The sequence below is a fragment of the Bos mutus genome, chromosome 10, assembly GCF_027580195.1.
Source record: "Bos mutus isolate GX-2022 chromosome 10, NWIPB_WYAK_1.1, whole genome shotgun sequence".
Taxonomy (NCBI): Eukaryota; Metazoa; Chordata; class Mammalia; order Artiodactyla; family Bovidae; genus Bos; species Bos mutus.
In genome coordinates, this window is record NC_091626.1 from 84312566 (window position 1) to 84332188 (window position 19623).

Here is a 19623-nt window from a genome sequence, read left to right on the forward strand (position 1 = left end):
TATTTTCATGGGACATAAAAGCATGTTATCAAGAAATATTGGTATAATTTAATGAACATGCTACTGAATTTCAACTTTTTAATCTTATTTATTATTTATAAAAAGAAACCAATGCAGTGTTTATTTTCATCAAGGTGTTATCTCTAAAAGTCACTTTTCATGAATGTGACTTCCAGATTTATTAAAATACATGTTTTAACTATATTTAGACGTAATGTAAGATAATTGCTTGTAATAATCTATTTCTGAATATGTTCATGTGTCCCTAAGACCACCACCAGCTTTGTGACTCACTAGAGGAATTCAACATATGACTGTACTTTCAGCTAGAATCTGTTGCAGTGAAAGAACATGATGCAGAATCAGCAAAGGGAAAGGCGTGCGGAGCTTGGTCCAGGGGACCCCAGGGGCAAGCTTCTGAGGGTCCATTCTCACTGAAGTCACACGGGATGTGCTTACTTCCTCCAACAAGATGTGACATCATGTGTGAACTGTAGTCAACCAAGGAAGCTTGTCAGAGACTCAGCACCTGGGGTTATTATTGTGGGATGATTACTTAGGCATTCTGTGAGAGGCATGTTCCAGAATTCCAGACTCACAGAAGGAAAGCAAGGGTTCAGCATAAACCGTACCCCTGCACAGCTGCTTCTGGCACAGTGATCCACTCTTATGACTTAGTGCTGGTGGGGCCAACCAGGAGCCATCCTTGGAAGCAGGATGACCGAGCACGGCTGCTGTGCTAACTCTTGTCTGCACGTAGAGTTATGGCTAAATTTAATCCATGGCAAAAATAAATAATGTTATGTTCTTTATTCATGTCATCCTCACAACAACCATTTCAGAGATGAAACTCAGAGAGGTTAAGAAACTTATCCAAGGTTGCACAGCTAATAAGTGGAAAGTCAGGATTCAAACTCAGGCTTCAAAATTCATGATTTATCACTTCAGTAATTTTTTGAAACTATTTTCATTAGTCTAACCTCATGGATAAGAAGTTTTATACATTTTCACACAGCCATGATTCAAAGAAATTGTCTTCATATAACCTCTTTTAAACCACAGTGTTTTTTCATGGCTTTTAATTTTCAGATTTGGAAAATCATTCTAATTACCACATGTAGGCCTTTCCTGATCTTATAGGCTTTCCTAAGCCTTTGTGTTTCTGAATTAGAGGATCTGAATGGTTTTTGTTTTTCCATTTTCCTAGAGAAGGCTTGTCTGGTCTTTGACCACTAATTGCAGTCCCACTATTCTTTCTGTGGTCTTCCCTGGTGGGGCAGTGGTAAAGAATCCGCCTGTCAATGCAGGAGATGCAGGTTTGATCCCTGGGCAGGGAAGATCCCCTGGAGAAGGAAATGGCAAGCCACTCCAGTACTCTTGCCTGGGAAATCCTGTGGACACAGGAGCCTGGCGGGCCACAGTCCATGGGATCACAAAGAGTCGGATATACCTGAGTGCCGAAATAGCTTTCATTTTCTACCTCCCTCAGCAGAACTGCAAACAGGGAAGATCTCACTGTGCCATCGCTTTTGAACAAAAGCAGGGCAGCATTTTCTGTCTTATTTCCGTCCCTGTAATTCTCATGGTGTTAACCATATTGTCTACCTCGGTATATTAGACAATGACGTAGATAATAGTCTTTAAATGCCCCGAAGATGGCCATCTGGGATATAGGTATTAACTAATAGAGTTTGCCTCTCTGTCAGTCAACTTTAGATTTTTTTTTTTCTGGTTGAAATGAAGAGATCCACAGTTCACTATATCCATCCCCAGGAGAATACATTATAGCTTCAAGAAAAGCTTGAGTGTTAACACGCGTGCTAGAACATGACACAGATGTCGAATGTCTTACTGTAATATTATTTTACTGTTCGTAGCCACCTGCTTTTCTGATCCCTGCATAAGTTTTCTTGCTTTATTCCGTAACACCTGCTCCCGAGAATATATTTACAGTGTGTTGTCTTTTCTAAGTGCTTGGTACATATGTTAGGAAAAGGTTGATTTTTACTGGTGTTCAGTAAATACCTTGAGGATTCCTTGTTATTTTATTTTCAGTGTTACTTTATCTCAGGATAATACCAAAGTACTACTTTTACTGAAACATCAGATAAGAAGTCAAGCTAGAGGACTGAGGTATGATCCTTTCAAGAGCTCCTGGATAGGAAGCAACGTATTTTTAGTTTTATTAATAACTTTTTAAAAATAATTGTGAAACTTTTAAATGACTACCTGATGCTGTGTCCTTTATTTCTATAGGCTTTGTTATGCTTCCTCAGTCTCACTCATCTTATTGGTCAAAACATCTGCTACCTTCTATTCCGAGTCTTTGCACTGAGGTTCCTTGTTCAAACATTGCATCCTCAGAGAGGCCTACTGTATCCTAAGTGGCTTCAGCTTATCCCTCCTTCCCCCAACAATAAATCTCTACTACCCGTTTGATATCACTCATGATACTAATCTCTGAGACCACCGCTTTTCTTCGTTCGCCCACTGTCTCTTTCTCACCCTTGACTGTAAAGCTCCATGAGGGCAGCGTTGTCTCTCGTCTGTCTTGACTACCTCTGGATGTTCAAGTTACCGCAAAGCACGTGGTCATTTAGTTCTTGTCTGATGAATCAAAGAATTAATTTATTAAAGATGGGCTTTCCAGGTGGTGCTGGTGGTAAAGAAGCCAGCTGCCAGTGCAGGAGACACAAGAGATGCAGGTTCAGTCCCTGAGTGGGGAAGATCCCCTGGAGAAAGAAATGGCAGCCCACTCCAGTATTCTTGCCTGGAGACTCCCAAGGATGGGGGAGCATGGGGGCTACAGTCCACGGGGTCGCAAAGAGTAGGATGCACAGAAGCAACAGCACACACCACGCACAGAAAAGTGAGCGATTGGTGTTCGACGTGATGTTCAGCCTTTACCTACTCGTGTGCATCAGATTTTCTTTGCGTTTCTTGGAACTTGAGGAGGATATCCCGACTGACCTTGGATTTAGGTTCCAGTGATTAACTAACTAAAAAGTTAATAATGTGTATGTTTGATCTCTAAGCTTAATCACCCTTTCCGATTCTTCGGACCTGAAGATTCTGTATCTGGTATAAATCATGACAAAGAACTCTTGCCAAGTTTCAGGGTACCAAATACATACTTAATTTTTGTGTGTCTATTGGAAATACTTTAAACACAGAGAAGCATAGATAACGCTTGCAATCCAGCTGCTTAGTTTTCTTCAGTCTACTTTTGCCATGTTTGGTTCAGATTTTTTAAAGAAATATATTACACAAAGAGCTGAAAACCCGTGTGCATCCTTTCCTGATTCCTTAACCTTTCTTTCTAGAGAGAACCATGCGATCTATATTTTGGTTATTTGTCAATCTTGTGCATGTTTTTATACAATTGCATAGATATTTATTCCTAAACAATTCATTATCTTGGTTTGCGTGTTTTCAAATGTTTCATGCATAATATCATAGTATGTGTAATCATGACCTTGATTTTTTTCACTCAACATCAAGTTTTTGAAATTCATCCATAATGATGCATCTTATCAATGAGCTGTTATGTCTCATTCATTGTCATTGCTACATGTAATCCCACTGAAAGGCAATTCTTCACTGTGCTTATCTATTTGCGAGCGGCTGGGCACTGAATCACCCACTCCAGTGGTCTTGCCTGGAGAATCCCAGGGACAGAGGAGCCTGGTAGGCTGCCAGAGTCTATGGGGTCGCACGGAGTCGGACACGACTGAAGCGACTTAGCAGCAGCAGCAGCAGCAGGGCACTGAACCTGTTCTCAGCGCCTCGTTGTTGCCGCTGATGGTGCCGAGGGTGCTCTTGCGTCTTTCCATCTGTGCTGACGCGCAGGGGTCTCTGCAGGGCAGTGTCTTACAGTCTCTTTTACTTTCTTGCATCAGAGACAACAGGAGCCTTTGCAAAGCACCTTTCAGTGAGCAGGAAGGTTGCTTCTGGTTGAAGGCAGACAGCCTGCCTGCCCAAGGGGCTCTGGGGCTCAGTCTTGCCACACCTGCCAACCATCTGTGGCAGAGTTTGGGGAAGCTGTCTTCTGGAGCAGGAGTCTTTGTAGTTCTCTAAAAGTATTCTCTAAAACTGTACATTTCCTTGTGCATTTTTAGATTGATGCTAAAACTTGTCAAAGTAAGTTTAAGTTGCAAAGCATATAATTTCCAGTGTATTGCAAACACTGACATTTAAAAATAAAACTGTTATGTCACTCTTAAATGTATTTATTGAGTACATACCACAGTCATTTGACACTCATCATTTTTCTTTCAAAAATGTGTGAACAAAAAAAAGAAAAGAAAAAAATATGTGAACAAGCATTTAAAATTATGTGAAAATGTTCTTTACCAATTTGAAATTTTACATCCTTCCTTTCTGAACTCATATTTCAACTTTTCTTCCCCCACTAAGTTTCTGCCTTCAGTTCAGTTCAGTTCAGTCATGTCCAGCTCTTTGTGACCCCATGGACTGTAGCACGTCAGGCTTCCCTGCCCTTCACCAACTCCCAGAGCTTGCTCAAATTCATGTATGTCGAGTCAGTGATGCCATTCAGCCATCTCATTAGGAAGTTTCTTCCTAATGGAATTTTTTTTTTTCAGCTTTTTGGCTTTCCCTGCTAGTACTGTAAAGTCAGGTTTATTAAAATACAGTTTACAGATCATAGAATTGTCCATTAATAGACGTATTATGGTCTTAGGGGTTTTGATAAATGTATGCAGTTGTGTAACCAGCACCATAATCGACATATAAAATATTTCTCTTCCTTTCAATTCCCTCCCTAACTCCCGGTCTCTGGTACCACTGATGATTATTATTATCCCTATCCTATTGTCTCTTCCAGAATGCCACGTAAATGGAATCCTACAATTTGTAATCTTCTGTATTCGGCTTCTTTCCCTCAATGTAATGCATGTGAAACTCATCCATGTCATTGCACAGATCAGGTTAAACCATCGGTCACATCCTGTCGTGCGGAGGCACCAGTTTTTTCTGTTCGTGGACATTGCGTTGTTTCCAGTTGGAGTGACTCTGAATGTCGCTGCTGTGTAGACATTTGTGTTCAGGTTTTTATTTGGATATTTACCCCCATTTCTTTTGAGTCAATAAGTGTGATTTCTGAGCCACATGATGGGTGTATGTTTGATTTTATAAAGAAGCTGGGAAGCTTTTTTGAATTCACTTTGCTGTTTCCCATTCCCACAGGCAGAAGATGAGACTCCAGCTCTGTCCACTGTTACTAGCACTCGGCATTATTAATTTTTTGTTTTGTTTTTATTTTTAGCCATTTCTAATAGGTGTATAATGGTATCTCATTGTGCTTTTAATTCGTGCTTCCCTAATGACTGATGACTCAAATGGTTTCTTGTTCCGTTTGCCATCCACACCTTTGTAATGCAGGATTTGTTCAAACCTTTGCTTGTATTTTAATATTCTTTTTAAACTACTGAGTTGTGAGAGATTTCTACGTATTCCAGATGCAAGTCCCAGCCTGTGACTTTCATTTTCATTTTCTTTTAAAGACAGAAGTTCTTTATTTTGATGAGATCCAATTTGTCAGTTTTTTAGGATTCACGCTTTTTTTGGTCTTATTCTTTGCCTAATACAAGCATAATGGTTAGTTTTAAGTGTGACCCTAGCGAGACTGTGGTATCCAGTTTTTCATCAGACACCAGTCTAGCTGTTGCTGTGAAGATATTTTTAAGATGTGATTAATGTTTAATTAATTTAATTGGGGCTTCTCTGGTGGTTCAGCAATAAAAATCCACCTGAATACAGGAGAGGTATTTGATCCCTGGGTCAGGAAGATCCCCTGGAGAAGGAATGGCAACCCACTCCAGTATTCTTGCCTGGTAAATCCCATGGACAGAGGAGCCTGGCAGGCTGCAGTCTACAGGGTTGCAAAAGAGCTGGGCGTGACTTAGCGACTAAACGACATAGTTAAATGGTGGCCTTTGAGTAAAGTAATTACCCTTCCTAATGTGGGTGGGCCTCACCTAACCAGTTAATGTCTATAAGAAAAAGACTGAGATTCCTTGAGTAAGAAGGAATTCTGCCTCTAGACTGAATTCAGACTTGAGAGACTGTAATTTCAACTCTTCCCTGACTCTCTGTTATTTTTCCTTGATCTTTATACTTGTCTATCTTTGTGCCAATACCACACTCTCTTAATTATATGATTTTATCTTGAGAGTCCTTTGGACTGCAAGGAGATCCAACCAGTCCATTCTAAAGGAGATCAGTCCTGGGTGTTCATAGGAAGGACTGATGCTAAAGCTGAAACTCCAGTACTTTGGCCACCTCATGAGAAGAGTTGACTCATTGGAAAAGACTTTGCTGCTGGGAGGGATTGGGGGCAGGAGGAAAAGGGGAAGACAGAGGATGAGATGGCTGGATGGCATCACCAACTCAATGGATGTGAGTTTGAGTAAACTCCAGGGGATGGTGATGGACAGGGAGGCCTGGCGTGCTGCAATTCATGGGGTTGCAAAGAGTCAGACAGGACTGAGCGACTGAATTGAACTGGACTGATAAGTCCCGATATCTAGTAGTATAAGTCCTAGAGCCTTAGGATTTCTTCAAAATTGTCTTGACTGTCCTAAACTCAGTGCGGTGCCTTATAAAATTTCAAGCTCACATTTTTAACCACCATTTTACTGCTCCATAAGTTTTATTAGCTTTCATTTTAATGAAATAGTCAAGACAGCCAAGCTAACTGACCCCCAAGCCTGTATTCTTGATAACTGCACTTACTGCCTCTAGGCCAGAGTTAAAAACAGACATCGCTGGTACATTTTTATCACTTGTTTTCATTTTTATGTTTTTATCATTTTTAAAACATTTTCCAGCTTATTATTTTGTTTCCACTATTAATTTTCAACTTACTATAAACCACTTTCAGTGGAAAAAATGGAAGTGAATTCTTAGTTTAGGATCAGTTTGAGATACGGAAGGGCTGACTGAGATGTCGGGTAGTGTGAGCCATTCACTGACTGTGCAGTCTTACTCTAGAGAAAGGAGTCTTACAGGTACATACTCAGAAGGCCATACTTGCAGAGCTCAGACTAAATAGAACTAGAAAAGTATTAATAGGTCAGATGTGAAAGAGGATGTACTAACATGTACACCCAGACATCTCTGACATGTCTGTAGAGCAACTTTGTTTTAGAGAGTTTATCCATAATGAATCTTGCTTAAACTTGCCCTGTAACATCCCTGTATTATAATAGGAGAATCCTCACTTCTTTCTTTTTATAATTAGAAAACGCAAGACCTTAGAAGGTTATGCTCAGAGTCAGTCAAGCTGAATATCAGGTAATCCTATGTCATAAACCCATTCGCCCCATACTTAGAAATCACTGTCTCCAAGAATGATAGGAACAAGGCCTGTATGAGCCTGGCAGTACACGGTAGCCCACCAGCGAGCTGGGTTTGCAAAGGCAGAGTGCACACTTAGTGTTCTCCAGATACATTCATTCAGGCACGTGTGCAACAGAAAATCATGGGTACGTGTAAGTGATTGACATGTGTTTAATTTTTTGTTTCTTGGTTTTCTGAGGGAACTTTTTGTTTTGGGCAGCTTACCATAGCTAAATAAATTAAATGCAGTGTAGCTCATTGAAAAACACAACAAATATAAGTTGGGTAAGTGGAGTGGTTTCGTAGAATTATACCATAATCAGTATTATACTTGCTGAAGTATCAGTAAGACAAGGAAGAGGGCAGAACAGGTGCTGTGGTCCTGAAAAAACCAATGCCAACATCTGGAACAGAAAAACTGATTAAAGGAAAAAAGCAGGAAATGACCTAAATGTCATGAAAGAAGAGGTATGTTTCTAACGTCTTTAAATACAAAAGAAAGAAGCAAGACAGAGTAAAGGAAAAAGAGTCGTATAATATGAGCCTGTCCACCAGAGCTCAGCAAAAACAACGGAAAGTAGAAGAACATGGGGCTAAATACTGAAAACAATAGCGACTGAGTTCTGATCAAAGGACAGGAAGATGGGGGAACGTATTTTGGCAAAAAGAAAAGTCAAAAGAAAGCAGAAAGTACAGTTTAGGTCAATTCCAATGAGGTAAAGGAATAGAGGAAAATAATACCAAGTAGACCACGTTCTCAGAAAATGAATGTATACACTGATGTTATGCACATTGCTTAGCAACAAGCAATTAAAAAAAATGAAAAAAGAAGTACAAAAAGCAATTAAAGAGACATATGCCTTGTAAAGTAATCAGGTACAAGGTGAAAATGAGACAAGCCAAGATGAAAAGTGAATTTAGACCTTAAAGAAGGTTAAAATAATATTCACATTTGTTAATTGTCTCTTAGGTCAGTTTTAAAAAACAGACACTGGCTTGTAATAACCATTAAATAAAATAATTGTCCAAAGTAGACCTATTGATTGCTATCAAAAATGTTCTCCATACTATTTGTGTAAACATTGAAAATAGATTTAGATATTCATATGGTTTAATATTTTAAGAAAGTATATTTTAATTCAGTATGATAAAAACAAATCTGTGAAAATGATTACTTAAAAATATGATTTAGGAAGGCATTTGGCAATGATTTCCATCTTTCATTTTCTTATTTTGGATATAAGTTGTTGCTTTGTACATATTTAATACTTTATTTAAAATATTTAGAATAGCAGGTAGCATCCAACATGTTTGTAAAGTTCAAAAGCACCTTTATGTAAATAATAGCTTCTAAAGGCCAGTAGACGCATTTCAAAATAAGCAAATAAATCGATTCCGCCCATTCTCAACAGTGAAAATAGAACGCATTTCAATATATAAATTTAGATTTGACCTTGTAAACACTGAAAGCATTATAAACCTCAAATACCAGTTACCACAGAATTCATCTGGTGAAAACTACTGTCTCAAAATATTCTTCAGAGTCTGTCTGAACTGCAAACTAGAATTTTCCTTCTCTCTTTTGAGAGTCTCAGGTTGTTTTCCTCTGACCTGTGTAGGCTGAGCGCCAAAGAATTGATGCTTTTGAACTGGGGTGTTGGAGAAGACTCTTGAGAGTCCCTTGGACTGCAAGGAGATCCAACTAGTCCATCCTAAAGGAGATCAGTCCTGGGATTTCTTTGGAAGGAATGATGCTAAAGCTGAACCTCCAGTACTTTGGCCACCTCATGCGAAGAGTTGACTCATTTGAAAAGACCCTGATGCTGGGAAAGATTGAGGGCAGGAGGAGAAGGGGATGACGGAGGATGAGATGGCTAGCTAGCATCACAGACTCAATGGACATGAGTCTGAGCAGACTCTGGGAGATAGTGGTGGACGGGAGCCTGGCATGCTGCAGTCCACGGGGTCGCAGAGTAGGAACATCTGAGCGACTGAGCAACACAGTAGTAATGACCAACATCGCGGCAGTGCAGTCCGAATCTCCAACAGTCTTGGAGAGAGCACAGACTTCATTACATATGTAGAAAGAACTGAACAAAAAATGATAATGATCAGTCTCTTCATTATTGAGTTTTGGGACCTGAATGTCATTACTCATGATACAGTGTAGCAGCTTTCTGTGACTTAGAATTTTTCCTGCTCACTGTTTTGGGAATGATCAGTTGAAGTACACAGTTGGTTCTCAAAATAGTTACTCAGTGACTTACTATATAAAGGGTGCCTTTTGAGTCCCTGATGGCTCAGTTGGTAAAGAATCCGCCTGCAATGCACAAGATCCTGGTTTGATTCCTGGGTCAGGAAGATCCACTGGAGAAGGGAAAGGCTACCCAGTCAAGTCTCTTCAAAACTCTGCAGCGCCTACCGATTTTATATGTATTTATTGTTGTTGTTTGTTGTGCTTTTTGTTTGTCTTCAGCCATGTGGCCCAGAATGCAGGATCTTAATTCACCGACAAGGAATCAAACCTGTGCCCCATGCAGGGAAAGCAAGGAGCCCCAACCCCTGGACCTCCAGGAATTCCTCTGATTGCACAATTAGATCACCTCAGTTCAGTCACTTCAGTCGCTCAGTCGTGTCCGACTCTTTGCGACCCCGTGGACTGCAGCACGCCAGGCCTCTCTGTCCATCACCAACTCCCAGAGTTTACTCAAACTCATGTCCATCGAGTCGGTGATGCCCTCCAACCATCTCATCCTCTGTCGTCCCCTTCTCCTCCTGCCCTTAATCTTTCCTAGCATCAGGGTCTTTTCAAATGAGTCAGCTCTTTGCATCAGGTGGCTAAAGTATTAGAGCTTCAACTTCAGCATTAATCCTTCCAGTGAACAGTCAGGACTGATTTCCTTTAGGATGGACTGGTTGGGTCTCCTTGCAGTCCAAGGGACTCTCAAGAGTCATCTCCAACACCACAGTTCAAAACCATCAATTCTTCGGCGCTCAGCTTTCTTTATAGTCCAACTCTCACATCCATACATGACCACTGGAAAAATCATAGCCTTGACTAGACGGACCTTTGCTGGCAAAGTAATGTCTCTGCTTTTCAATATGCTATCTAGGTTGGTCATAACTTTCCTTCCAAGGAGTAAGCGTCTTTTAATTTCATGGCTGCAGTCACCATCTGCAGTGATTTTGGAGCCCAGAAAAATAAAGTCTGACAGTGTTTCCACTGTTTCCCCATCTATTTCCCATGAAGTGATGGGACCGGATGCCATGATCTTCGTTTTCTGAATGTTGAGCTTTAAGCCAACTTTTTCACTCTCCTCTTTCACTTTCATCAAGAGGCTCTTTAGTTCCTCTTCACTTTCTGCCATAAGGGTGGTGTCATCTGCATATCTGAGGTTATTGGTATTTCCCCTGGCCATCTTGATTCCAGCTTGTGCTTCATCCAGCACATCCGGCCCGGCATGCCATATGATGTACTCTGCATATAAGTTAAATAAGCCTGCCCGCCTGCCAAGTCGCTTCAGTCGTGTCTGACTCTTTGTGACCCCATGGGGTTCTCCAGGCAAGAACACTAGCCTGGGCTGCCACTTCCTCCTCCCAGGTAAATAAGCAGAGGGACAGCCTACAGCCTGAGGGCCTCCTTTCCCGGGTTTGTATAAGTCAGTTCCATTCTGGTTCTAACTGTGGCTTCCTGACCTGCACACAGGTTTCTCAGGAGACGGGTGAGGTGGTCTGGTTAACCCTACCTCCCTTTGTTTTACCAGCTTTAACTCATCTCAGACTCCATGTAGTTAACACATTCGCAGGATGGTTTAGCTTCAGAGTAACCAGGAGGAAATGCAACAGATAGCAAGAGTACAGACTGAGAGAAAACTGTTAATATATGAAAAAGCCTCTCATTCATGTGAATGTAATGGGGGAAAAACATGTTACATGTAAGTAAATATGTAATATGTGCAATGTAAGACTTTTCTCATTCTGCGGAGCCCCTAAAACTTTCTTAAAGGACAGTGAGGAAATGTACATCTTCCTCAACACCTGGGGACCCAGCTCATCAAGTTGGTCACTTCCTAAAGCCTTCCTGAGTCGGGAGCCGCGTCCACAGGCCTGTCAGGAAGCCCTTGCCCCGGCAGTCTCTGGTCTTCGGCCCTAGACACACAGTAACAGGGCATCTTCCCCCTGGCCTTTCTGAAAAATAAGTACAAATTGCAAGAAATGCAGTACAGGTTGTGAGCCGTCAGTACATTAGCTGTGACACCAGGAGATCTGATGGGAGTCAGGAGGAAAAGGTGTAAATTGCAGGATAATATCAAGGGGAGGTCAGTCTGTTAGTAATTCAAGGACTCTGATGGACTTAAAGAAAAGGCATGAATTACAGGGTAATATAAAGCAGAGGTCAGTACATTAGTAACACGAGAAAACTGGCAGCTTTGGGAAGAAAAGGTGCAAACCGCGGGATAGTGTAAAGCAGGCGCTTCGCTTTACAGACGCACTTACATCTGGTCAAGGAAGCACGCTGGCCGTACCTACCATGGCTGGAAGCTTCAGGATTTTTGTCCTTCCATTTCGCAGCAGATCTTTATGTCTTTTAGAATTATTAATTAGATTCTAAGTGCATATTACAGAGAAGAATTATTATGCTTTTTAGTACAGAAAAAACTGAGTCAGAAGGATTCCCTCAAAGCCTCTGAATGCGTGAACCTGTAAAGCACATACTTGTCAGCTCTAATAAATGCGTACCTTTGCGGGGGACACATTCCTGCACATCGTCACACATTTTTCCACAAGGCTCTGTCACTTCTGGGTTCAAGATGGAATTTAAAACAATCATGCCGTTTAAAACATTTTAAATAAAAATTTAATTGACATATGACAGATAATGATTGACCGCGGGAACTCCTGGACCTCTCTCGTTTCTGCACATCTTAAGAGTAAGGCACTGACTGCCTTTTGTCCCACAGCCCCTTTTCAAGAATGTTTGTATAGCAAGTATCCTTGGAAGATGCAGTCAGTGTTTCCTCCCAGAACAAAAGGCAGGCGTGCTTACCAGCCATCCTAAGAGGCCCGGGCTCTGCAAGCTCAAGGCCCCTCCTCTGGGATGTGGCTCTTTACGTGCGTAGCCTCCTCTCCGAGCCCATCCACATCGCACCCCCCCACAGAATCCGGAGGTTCGGAAGCCGACGCAAACGCACGACGCTCGCGCTGCTTGCTCTGCTGTGAGTTACGACGTCCTCTGAGTCTGAGCCGGGAGACCTGGACCTTCTGCCGGCATCCGTGAGACCGATGGGCTGCTTTGGTAGCTTGCAGTGAGACTGAACTCTCAGATCCTTCACAGTTCTTAAGGGCTTCATCAGTGAGGATGGGATGCTCACAATGACACGGCTTTCTGGAAAAATGATTAGGAAATCACGATTCTTAACAGAAGTTGAAGCGAGTCCGGGGGACTTGGTAGCGGATATGCTGACCAAGTTATACAGTCACCCAGGCAGCTGAGCGGTCTCTGCTTTGGTCCTTGTCGATGAAGAGCTGTTAGGGAGATAGTTGCCGTGGATTCACAGACAGCTGTCCAGAGCCGTCTGGGTTGCGCTTCCTCTTCTTCAGGCGTAGGGCTTCCCCACCAACACGGCGGCGGGAAGCCTCAAGTCCCCATCGTACACGCTAGAAATGACGAGCACACCGGCTCCTATTGAGTGAGCAGAAAGTTGTACCCCGTTTCAGATAACAGCTGTGTAGACAGACACCTATTCTGAGAATGAAGGAAATTTTGTGACCGCTGCGGGCAGGTTCAAGGAGAATCCTCAGGACTTTGGCCGAGTCTCCAGGGAAGTGAAGGCACGTGATGCCTGCGGAGGAAGAAAGACAAGAGCCGCGCCATGCTAGGCTCTATGTCTCCCACTTCAGATCCGTTTGGAGGGAGAGGTCTCCAAGCTTTCGCAGTGTTTGTGCAAACTAAATAATATTCTCTTGAGGGTCCATCTTGGCAAAAGAAAATTTGAAAGACAAGGGAACGATACATTTGAAGTTTAAGAGAGCGGCCGCTTCTGAAGGCAAGCACAGGGCTGAGGTCAGGAAGGCAGATGCAGGTACCACTGTAATACTGGCAGTTCTCTAGTTCTTGGATGGGAGTGGGCTCGTAGGTTTTGGTTTCATTATCAAGCTTCATGAGGCAGCTGTTCGTGAACATATATTCACTCTTTTGTGTGTATCAACTATTACATAATAAATTTTTGTGACTAAGTTAGGGAATTTTAGTTTATAATTAATACTGTTGGATTGCTGTGAATGACATAGCATCTGGTAGATTCCTATATGGATTTCAGTAGAGTACAGGATGGTGTCTTTCCTTGAGGGTGCTACCACATTGAACAGGAAAATGGGGCATCTACGCAACTTTGTGCAGGAAATATTAGAGAGGCTCCGTTTTGGACCTTCTCAGATAGTCGGGATATCATGACATTTTTGCAAATGAAGTACTCTCATATATGCCTAAGCTAAGATCAATTTCCGCTGGATCATCGAAAAAGCAAGAGAGCTCCAGAAAAACACCTATTTCTGCTTTATTGACTATGCCAAAGCCTTTGACTGTGTGGATCACAATGAACTGTGGAAAATTCTGAAAGAGATGGGAGTACCAGACCACCTGATCTGCCTCTTGAGAAATTTGTATGCAGGTCAGGAAGCAGCAGTTAGAACTGGACATGGAACAACAGACTGGTTCCAAATAGGAAAAGGAGTTCGTCGAGGCTGTATATTGTCACCCTGTTTATTTAACTTATATGCAGAGTACATCATGAGAAACGCTGGGCTGGATGAAGCACAAGCTAGAATCAAGATTGCCGGGAGAAATATCAATAACCTCAGATATGCAGATGACACCACCCTTATGGCAGAAAGTGAAGAGGAACTAAAGAGCCTCTTGATGAAAGTGAAAGTAGAGAGTGAAAAAGTTGGCTTAAAGCTCAACATTCAGAAAACAAAGATCATGGCATCTGGTCCCATCTCCACATGGGAAATAGGTGGGGAAACAGTGGAAACAGTGTCAGACTTTATTTTTCTGGGCTCCAAAATCACTGCAGATGGTGACTGCAGCCATGAAATTAAAAGACGCTTACTCCTTGGAAGAAAAGTTATGACCAACCTAGATAGCATATTGAAAAGCAGAGACATTACTTTGCCAACAAAGGTCCATCTAGTCAAGGCTATGATTTTTCCAGTGGTCATGTATGGATGTGAGGGTTGGACTGTGAAGAAAGCTGAGCGCTGAAGAATTGATGCTTTTGAACTGTGGTGTTGGAGAAGACTCTTGAGAGTCCCTTGGACTGCAAGGAGATCCAACCAGTCCATCCTAAAGGAGATCAGTCCTGAGCATTCATTGGAAGGACTGATGCTGAAGCTGAAACTCCAATACTTTGGCCACCTCATGCGAAGAGTTGACTTATTGGAAAAGACTTGATGCTGGGAGGGATTGGGGGCAGGAGGAGAAGGGGACGACAGAGGATGAGATGGCTGGATGGCATCACGGACTCTGTAGACGTGAGTTTGAGTGAACTCCAGGAGATAGTGATGGACAGGGAGGCCTGGTGTGCTGCGATTCATGGGGTTGCAAAGAGTCGGACACAACTGAGCAACTGAACTGAACTGAACTGAAGATCAATTAAGAGTTATTTCTAGATTCTGTTCTTTTTCATTGCTCCTAAAAGCAGACTGTAAATGTTTTATATATTTATGGTGCTAAGGGGGCATTATCCAGGCATTTGAAAAATTTAGGAAAATATTCTATGTACTCTACCCACTTCTCTCTCCCAGGAGAATGGAGAAATCTCATTTCCCTTCCTAACTCTGTCTTCTGTCTAGGAGAGAAAGAGAGAGCAGGCACCCTCGAAGTTTTTCTCAGGCAGTGAAACTCTAAGGAGAATTCTGTCCTTTTTTATCCCCCAAGAATGACTGCTGCTCCTTGCTGACCGATGAGCCCCACAGGAGGCCTCTGGGAGCTCTCCAGCCCCTCCGGGTGTGGAAGAACAGCAGCTCCTCGGCCTAGCTGACCTTGAGAGTTAAGACACTAGATTCTTTGGGAGGTCACCCCTAGGGTGCTGTCATCATACTACTGCTAAAGATTTTTATCACCCACTGGAGACTAAACGCTTTTCATGCTTTGTTTCATCTACTCTTTCCAGCACACCCAGGTGGCTGTTATCATCACCTCCATTTTATATTTGTTTGTTTGTTTGGCTGTGCTGGGCCTTGAGAGTCCCTTGGACAGCAAGGAGATCAAGCCATTCAATCCTAAAGGAAATCAACCCTGAATATTCATTGGAAGGACTGATGCTGAAGCTGAAGCTCCATTACTTTGGCCACCTGATGCAAAGAGCCGACTCATTGGAAAAGACCCTGATGCTTGGAAAGATTGAGGGCAGGAGGAGAAGGGGCTGACAGAGGCTGAGATAGTTGGATGGCATCACTGACTCTATGGATTTGAATTTGAGCAAACTCCAGGAGACAGTGAAGGAGAGGGAAGCCTGGCATGCTGCAGTCCATGGCGTAGTTCTAGCCAGAAGGCAAAGTCTGTTCTGCAGACTCTACAGCTCGGGCTTTTAGCAATGCGACAGCCTTGTCATCTCATCCCTTAATTCTAACAGTAACGTGGGGGCGTAAGGAACTTTTTTCCATCATGAACATCAGAAGTTATGTAGTGGGAACAAGTGGGCAAGCTCTGTGACCTCCAGGGAGGACGGGGACTCCCTGGCTGAGATCCTGTTACTCCTGTTTCTAGAGAATTTTATACTTTTCCTTCTTATCAAAAGCTTGTTTTGATCTGGGTAGTTAATATTGTTGGATAAGTTGGAGTTAACTTTTCTAAAGCGTGAGGAGGAGGGACAAGCCCCTCGGAGATGTTTTTATGTTGCTAAACATGGCGACATTTCTTTCACCTGCATGCTTTTGTTTCTATGAGAAAGCGAGCAGGGTGCGAACTGCGCTTCTGTCTCTGGTTTTCTCGTGAAAGCCACGCATGCCATTTTCCTCCTGATCTATAATTGGTCCCTAGGAGGGAAGTAAATTACTTGACTCAAAACCAGGCTTCAAAGGCAGAGTTTGAAGTGTCTTTCTTTATCCTGAGCTTGCAGATTTGTCTTTAGTCGGCTACTGAGAAAAATAAACAAACAAATACTTTAATCTGACTTACAGAGCACTTAAAACAAGGAAGGCGGCAGAAAAGAAGCAGGAGGCGCCTCCCCAGGGGATGCCCCAGGCCGGCAGCATCTGGAAGGCAAGTGCTGCTGCCTGAGACGGGGGAGAGCCCCAGGGGAGTGTCTGCAGGAGAGCGTTCGGCACGAGAAGGTTCGAGACGCTGCTCTGTGGGGACTTTTGTCTCCACCTGTTCCTGTTGTTGTCTAGTTGCTAAGTCATGTCCAGCTCTTTGCGACCTCATGGACTGTAGCCCGCCAGGCTCCTCTGTTGACATGTACTTATCCGTACCTTATTTTGGCGGGAAAGACCATGAGTGTTAGTTGCTCAGTTGTGTGCGACTCTTTGTGACCCCAAGGACTGTAGCCCGCCAGGCTCCTCTGTCCATGGGATTCTCCAGGCTAGAATACTGGAGTAGATTGCCATGTCCTATAGTACAGCCACCAGAAAGCCACCCAGGGAATCTCTCTAGAAGGAAAGGGAGGTTCAAGACCACAGGTGGGGGGTGCCCTTCATTTATGAGCTTAATGTAAGCCACTCTGCTTAGATAAGCAGGTGAGAGGTTCTGGGCTTCCCTCTATGGTCCTGGGACCCTCCTTAACCAGTGATGAGGCCCAGGAATACCTGTCATCCAGGCACCAGTCAGTGCAGGCGAGGCGCTCGCACCCTGCTGCTTGGCCGAGCTCACCCCGGAGCCGTGGGAATGGGTGGGGTCTTCTCCTCCCAAGTCCCGGGGATCCTTGATAACAGCCATGGGGGCAGGTCTGGGGTTTCTAGGGAAGCTAAACAGTGCCAGCAGCATAGGGGTATTTATGTCTTAAACCTTACACCTCCTTTCAGAACCTTACGGAGATGTGCGCGTCAGTAAGAGAGTGGGAGTGAATTACTTTCAGAGTCGATGGTGAGGCCGTCTAAGAGTCCCTGAAGCCTGTGTCCCCACAGCAGCCTTCCCCTGACACACTCGGGCGGCCACCAGTCTGCTCGTAGCTCTCAGGTTACCCCGTGGTGTTTGTCTCTGACACTCCCGTGCCGTTGGAGAGTCTGATTTTTTTAATATTTATTTATTATTTATTTGGCTGGACCAGGTCTTCCCTGGGACATGAGGGGTCTTCACTCCTCATCGTGGCACGCATGGTTTTTGGTTGAGGCAGGCAGACTCTCAGCCGCGGCGTGGGGGGTCCAGTTAGTTCCACGATTGGGCGTTGAACCCCGGCCCCTGTGTCAGGAGCACAGAGGCTTAGCCACTGGGCCACCTGGAGAGCCCCAGATCTGAAGTTTAAGGAGGCTAAGTGTGGGGGTGTGGTAAGAGGAATTCAAAAAGGTGTAGATCCTATTTGTTTAGGACAGTTATGCATTATTTAAAACTTACTTAAAACTTTGAACAGTGTTCCTCATTGACATAGTAGAATGACTGTATCAGCAGGAGTTTGGAAGAGGGGAATGGCAAACAAGGCTTGCTGCTGCTGCTGCTGAGTCGCGTCAGTCGTGTCCGACTCCGTGCGACCCCATAGACGGCAGCCCTCCAGGCTCCCCGTCCCTGGGATTCTCCGTGTCCGACTCCGTGCGACCCCATAGAGGGCAGCCCTCCAGGCTCCCCGTCCCTGGGATTCTCTGTGTCCGACTCCGTGCGACCCCATAGAGTGCAGCCCTCCAGGCTCCGCTGTCCCTGGGATTCTCCGTGTCCGACTCCGTGCGACCCCATAGAGGGCAGCCCTCCAGGCTCCCCCGTCCCTGGGATTCTCCAGGCAAGAACACCAGAGTGGGTTGCCATTTCCTTCTCTAATGCATGAAAGTGAAAAGTGAAAGTGAAGTCGCTCAATTGTGTCCGACTGTTACGACCCCATGGACTGCAGCCCACCAGGCTCCTCTGTCCATGGGATTTTCCAGGCAAGAGTACTGGAGTGGGGTGCCATTGCCTTCTCCGAAACAAGGGTTAATGGCCAGTAAAAATTTCGTGATCTTTTGTTCTCTGTATATTTTATCTAAGTTTAAAGAGTTTGTTGTTGTTGTTGTTTATTTGTTTACTCTCTGGTTGCGGTGTGTGGGCTTCTCACGAGTGGCTTCTCTCGTGAAGCACAGGCCCCATGTGCGGGCTCAGTAATAAGGGCACGTGGATTGAGTTGCTCTGCAGCATATGCGATCTTAATTCCCTGACCAGGGATCCAAGTCATGCCCCCTGCATTGGCAGGCAGATTCTTAACCACTAGACCACCAGGGAAGTCCTCAGTTCAGTTCAGTTCAGTCGCTCAGTCATGTCTGACCCTTTGCGACCCCATGGACTGCAGCACGCCAGGCCTCCCTGTCCATCACCATCTCTTGGAGTTTACTCAAACTCATGTCCATCAAGTTGGTGATACCATTCAACCATCTCATCCTCTGTCGTCCCCTTCTCCTCCTGCCTTCAGTCTTTCCCAGCATCAGGGTCTTTTCCAATGAGTCAGTTTCGCATAGGTGGCCAAAGGATTGGTTTCAGCTTCAGCATCAGTCCTTCCAATGAATATTCAGGACTGATTTCCTTTAGGATGGACTGGTTTGATCTCCTTGCAGTCCAAGGGATTAGGGAAGTCCTAAAGAGATTTTAAAATTAAGAATAAATGAATGTCCATTTTTTAAAAACAGGAATGGTTTTATTTCTTACAATTTTTACTTCTCTAAATCATACAAAGCTATATTGAATTCAGAAATCTTGTCAAATAAGGCAAAATATATAACATTAGAAAATTTTAACCCCAGGTTCTTTCTTCAAAATATTAACCAACTGCATTTTGTTAATATTCACGTTAAGTAGTATCAAAACGAGCATTTGTGGCCATATCGACACACATGCATCCTGTGCAGGGTGCTTCCTGGTTGCTGGGGATACAGAGGAATAGAAGGCGATCTTCTTGTCCTCAGAAACCAGCGCATTTGGAGAAAAGGACAAAACATGGGAATAAACAGTAGCACGTTACTCCCTGCCTGTTTCCACTAAGTCTAAATGTTACTCGCTCAGTGCTGTCTTAACTCTTTGCAACCCCACGGACTGTCGCCCGCCAGGCTCGTCTGTCCATGGGAGTCTCCAGGCAAGAATACTGGAGT

At 43.7% G+C, this 19623-nt stretch overlaps 1 protein-coding gene across 6 annotated transcripts in view; it reads left to right on the forward strand.

Annotated features, from left to right (window-relative positions):
- EFCAB11 (EF-hand calcium binding domain 11) overlaps positions 1-19623 on the forward strand; it is a 168813-nt gene that overhangs the window by 69013 nt on the left and 80177 nt on the right. The gene's annotated exons all lie outside the window — the stretch shown is intronic.